The following is a 6,000-nucleotide window of genomic DNA, read 5'->3' on the forward strand; positions in this document are numbered from 1 at the left end:
CCACATTTGGGTTGTGTTTATGGCAGATCCCATCAGCTGCTGGCTCTCAGCAGTCTTTTCTGGGTGAATCCATTGTTGCGTATGCCCTCTGGCTGTGCTCATTTCACTCGGCGCCATCTCCTCCCTTCCTAGGTCAAGTGTCACCAGCTTGGCCACACTGGGATTGTAAGCTCCTTGAGGGCAGGGAATACCCTCCATGTTTGGATCCTCAGCATTTGCCTAGTGCCTAGCACGTAGCAGAAGCTTAATAAATGTCAGTGGATTAACTTGGAAGCAAGTACCAGCTTCATGGACATCATCAGCGAATGAGGAGACACCCATGACATCCTTTATTTGGGTCAGATAGAGAATGTGTGGCCCTAACATCTGGGGTGCCTTTCCTTAAGGGACACCCACCTGTAAGACTGAGTGCAGACTGAGCCAGAAACAAAACCAGGGAAATGTTCTGGTGCCTCTCTAAGACCCTTGTCTGGCTCAGAAATGAGTGAAGAGGGGCAACTATGGCGCTGGACATTGGGAAAGTCCCTTTATTTCCAAGTAATAGCCTAAGTCGTGGTTCTGTTCTTTTATCCTTATATAGTAATAGAGCAGCCATGAGGACCTAAGGGACCATTGAAACAGCACAGTTGGCTTGAGCTAAGAGGAGCTCCTCATTCCTTTACCTCTCTCTCTCTAGTGGGCTTTTAAGTTTAGTCCTGTCCCAGACTATAACCCTTTATGCAGTCTTCCTGCCTTACGATTCAGGGAGGAACTCTCAAAAGTTGTTCCCCCCAACCCCTCTTGCCAGTCTAGATGCTGATGTTCATGCCCTTTCTGCCAGCAGAGGGCGCTTCGGTTGCCTTCTACCCTGTTTCTTTGGAAACATTAGGATTTCATACTGATCCGTGAAAATAAGCCATCAACCTCCCAACTGTTGTATTTACTACTTCATGATAACCTATTTAAGGGGGAATGGATAGCCTGACATTTAAAAATTGTTTTGTGGCAAATTGTAGCAAGTTTCTTTGGGATAAAGAGTGGTACCAGGGATTGGGAGCCTCACATTTCATATGTGTTTTGAGTTTTGCAGCCTTGTGAGGTAGACTGTAATAAGAGTACTGTGATCCCCATTTTTCATATGAAGAAATGGGCTCAGAGTGGGTTAGATGAAGATACTGTGGTCCAGGAGAATGAATGCTAGATTTGAAATCTCTGGACCTGCATTCATAGCCCACCTTTGCTCACTTGCTACCTGTCGGACCTTGGATTTCTGTGCACCTTTGACCCTTCGTTTAAAATGAGAGGGTTGACTTGCCACTTACTAGCTGTGTGACTCTGGGCAAGTCACTTAACTCCAATTGCCTAAAAAAAGTAAAAAATAAATTAAATAAAATAAAATGAGAGGGTTGGATTCGTTGATCCTTCAGGGCCCTTCCAGCTCTAAATCTGTGATCCTATAACATGCCCATCAACTTGAGCCTGAACTTCCTGAACACTGAATTTGGAGCCAAGGCCTAGGTTCACACACACCTGGCTGTTTGGCCTTGGGCAAGTCACTTCCGGGTGTATCTGTTTTTTTCATCTGTAATACAAGGTATTGATCTCCAAGGTTGGTCTATTACACCACTAAATCTCCTAAGCCTGGCAATCTGGGTTTTGGGGTTGGTTTTTTTTGTATACTTTTTCTGTCAGTTCTTGCTAAATTATCAGGCTGATCTAGCCAATTGAGCATTAGGAGTTCCTTGATCCGGCATTAACTTAAAATGATTTCCTGCAAACGTGACTTGATGTTGAGTGTCCAGGAATCTACTGGATTTTATGAAACAATAAATAACTTACCTTCCAGCATGGGCATCTCTCCATCTTGCTTGCCAAAGTCAGGATGTCAGTTGTCCAGGTAGTATTGGGTCATGGCTCTACAAGATCCCTCTCCCAGCCCCGTTCATTCTCTTGGCAAAATGATCCACTCTTCTAGTCTCCTAGTAATAATAACCTCCCACTTATCTAAAGCTGTAAGGTTTGCAAAATGCTTTGGGTATATTATCTCAGTTGAGACACAACAGTCCTGAGGCAGGTGCTACTCTCATACAGGTAAGAAAACTGACTCGGGTTATGTGAGCTTGCCCCATACTGTAGTGTCTGAGGCAGGATTTGAAACAAAGTCTTCCAGATGCTCAAATCTAATACTCCAACTACTATACCATGCTGTCACTTGCAAGGTTTCCAGTGGTCGACAAATCCGCTCCCTTACCTATGAAATGAAGGGATTATGGGGCAGCTAGGTGGAGCAGTGTATAGAGCACTGGCTTTGAAGTCAGGAGGTCCTGAGTTCAGATGTGGCCTTAGACCAAACACTTCAAACTTACTAGCTGTGTGACCCTGGGCAAGTCACTTAACCCCAATTGCCTAAAAAAACAAAAACAATAAAATGAAGGGATTAGATGAAATGATTGCTGGGGCTCTAAACATTTCAAAAGGGGACAATACGCCTTTATATAACACCTACTGTGTGCAAAGTGCTGTGCTAAACACTTCACAAATAGTATTTCATTCGACTCTCATAACCACCTTGGGAGGTAGGCGCTGTCATTATCACCCTTTATAGTTGAGGAAACTAAGGCAAACAAGGTAACTTACATTGGGTCACACAACTATTAAGTGTCTGAGGCTGGATTTGAACTCAGGGCTTCCTACTGCTTCATCAGCTGTGCCACCTAGCTGGCTCTAAGCAATAGGTTGGTGCCATCTCAAGGGACAGGAAAGTAGTATAATGCTTACTGTATTTTATTGTCTGACAAGGGTTCTTTGAGGAATACTTCAACCTGAAAGAGACCCTAATGGTAAACCACTTCAGTCTCTCACAGAGATAGCTAGTACCCAACCTAAATATTTTTTTCCATCTTATCTCAGAACCAGTTTTCTCCTATCACATTAGATCAGCTTGGAAATTATCCTTGTTTTACAGAGAGAAGTCTCTGGTACCTAAGTCTCAGATAGTAATTAAAACATCTAGACCCACCCAAATCCCCAGGCTGTGGGGACCCTTGAGCTTAGGATCCTTCTGGATAAGACCTGGAATGTGAGCTGTCCAGGATATCATTTTTTCACTATGCCTGTGCTTCCCTCCCATCAAAATTCTCAATCCAGGAACTGAGTCTCTCTCAATAGTGGCCAAACTGGCCATGTTGTATCTACTGTTTTCCAGCTGCAGCCTGGCTGGAACTCCCTTTGGAGCCAGTATAGTTATATAAAGGGCAAAAGGAAGTGATGTCTTTCATCTAATATTTCCACCCCTGGTGGTCCAGAAACTGATGAACCAGGTCAAGAAACAGAAGCAATGTTTCCTGTGTCAGCAGAGACTGTTACTGCTAAGGCCACCCAGTAGCTCAGTGATTTTAAGACCACAAGTCACTGGTCTTACTGTAGGTATACCCTGCTTAATGTATTTCTGAACAACATAGTAAGCAAATTATTTTCCCAGTGATTCTTGTTCTTTGAAATTTTATCCTTCAGCCCCCATTCTTGATCAGGCTTCATTTATGTTTTTCTGCCAGCAGCACCTTCGTTAAATAATGAACTTGTAAGGGAACTCCTAAATCTAGAAGGAACTCTGTACTTAAAGGCACCTGTTTGTGAAGTGCTTGGCTGTTCACATAGACTTTTTGCATTAACCTGCACAGCTAGAATTTTAATTGAAAATATGGAACAAGGCCTGTACCCAAAGGGAACAATTCCCTTCATTTTACAGATCACTTAGTTCAACTACTTCATTTTGGTAATGGAAAATTGCATTGTCCCAAATTTGCCCAAAGTGTTAAGGGGTAGAGGTGAGACTAGGGCTCATTCTGCCATGCCCCTCAGAAATAATGACCTTGAAGTCAATATTTAAGTGCAAAGACTTTTTTTTTTGAATGTCTGCAAATATCCCCAGATCCGAATCCAGTTGTTAGCTAATAAATGGTTAGCTGAGTATTCTTCATGCTCTGAACCAAACTCCACTTTTTGTTACCCATGTGCTGCCACGTGGGCATTATTAAATGTGACACCCTTGCCCTTTACAAGCCCTCTTCCCATGGACACAATGGTGCTGTTCCTGCTACTTACTACCAAGGACTTGCTTCTTAGGTGCTGGCTGGTTCCTCTTGCAGAATGATGACAGAATAAAGCCAGCATCCCCTCCCTCTCAGTACATTGCCTGAACAAAGCCAGGTGACTCAGTGGATAAGATGCTGAGTCAGGAAAACACATAGTAAGTTCAAATATTACCCCAGACACTTAATAGCTGTAACCCTGGGGAAGTCACCACCCCTGCCTGTTTAACTATAAAATGGGGATAATAGTACCTAACCTCACAGGGTGGTTTCACAAAGCCCTTAAAACCGTGCCTGGTACAAAGGCTTATACTCTCCACCCACCACCCCTCCCCAAATGTTCTGTCCCAAAGCCAAAGAGCTGGCATAGAACAGTCTTAAAGCTATGTCACTCCTGGCTAAATAATGGTAGCTGCCAGTGGGGCAGGATGTACTTAGCATAAAACATGGTATTTCCCTTGTTGAGGCAAAAAAAGTATTGCTGGGGGAAATGGGAAGTGAAGAGCTAGATTCCCTTGTTGTGAGAACTGCTGGCACTTAAAGAGCATTTTAAAGTTTGCAAAGCACTCTACATTTATCATCTCTGATCCTCACAATGCAGGAAACAGATGCTATTATTATCCCCATTTTACAGTTGAAGAAATTGAGTCAAACAGAAGTTGAATGACTTGCATAGGGTCGAACAGCTAGAGTCTGAAGCCCAAATTAAACTCGGGCCTTCTTCAGACCTTTGTCCATAATGCCACCTAGCTACCCAAGAAGAGAAAAACAGGGTAACTCGCCCTCCATCACAACCTGTCTTTGAAGCAGGATTTAAATTCAGTGTTCTCAATTCCAAACCCAGCATTCTACCCATTCTATCTCGGTTATATGAAATTTTCATTAAAATAAAAAAGAATTCAGGACTTTATTTCCTTTCTGATGTGATTCCTTCTGAAAAGAGCAATTAGATGAATCAGGTTTTAATACTTCAGTGTCCCATGACTTCTGACCTCAGAAGTAGGTACATGACTTCCTCCTTGACCAAGGCAGGTTGTAATCCCTTCACACTTTGATCACTTCATGAGTAGCTGTGGCTGAAAAATTTCAAGACCAATCCCCCGGCACTGACTCCTCCAAATGTAGCTAGGATAGCTCTCAAGTTATAGTTAGACAATCCAACACCAACTCTAGACCATCTACAGTGGCCATCCTCCTTTCCTTCTTGGCCTACTAAACTGCACCCACTTGGCCCACTAACATGGTATCTAATCTCAACTGGGGCTTTCTTGCTGCACAATCCTCATGGAAAATAACTCAAAGTTCTCTCTTCAAGCTCCTACCACCACTTCCCTCCATGTTCCCTTTCTGCTATTTACCTGAGATAAGGCATACCTTGTGAACTCCTTATCCCCGAATCCACACCTCAATATTCCTCTACAGTGACCCCCATTCTCCTTTTTCCTTGTGGAGTCCAATTCCTATCCGTCTTTGATCCCATCCCCTCCAGGGTTCCCCTCTCTCAACTGCCTCTCCTGAATCTCTCTCCTTTGTTCCCAATATGCTGGGTCTCCCATTATTAAAACTTTCACATGGCTCTTCCATTCCCTCAAGCTATTATGCTATATTAAGTCTATCCTTCACAGCCAAATCCCTAAGAGTCCAACTACCCCTCGCAGGAATCCATTTCCTAACAAAGTACTCTCTCCAAGAGTATCATTTGAACTATGAACCGTTTTTCCTCAAGTCTTTATTCGACTTGCCTTCTCTGCATCTTTTGACATCTCCAACCACAACTTGGATACCCTCTTTCCCTTGGGTTCTAGAATACTCCTGCTCTTTCCTGGTTCTCCTATCTGACCAATGCTGACTGCGAAATCATTTAGATCCCATCACTAAGTGCCTGTGTACCAAAACAGAGCCCCTGTTCTTTCTCCATACACTTATCAGG

The sequence above is a fragment of the Phascolarctos cinereus genome, unplaced genomic scaffold (genome assembly GCF_003287225.1).
Source record: "Phascolarctos cinereus isolate Bilbo 61053 unplaced genomic scaffold, phaCin_HiC Scaffold_2;HRSCAF=192, whole genome shotgun sequence".
NCBI classification, from domain to species: domain Eukaryota; kingdom Metazoa; phylum Chordata; class Mammalia; order Diprotodontia; family Phascolarctidae; genus Phascolarctos; species Phascolarctos cinereus.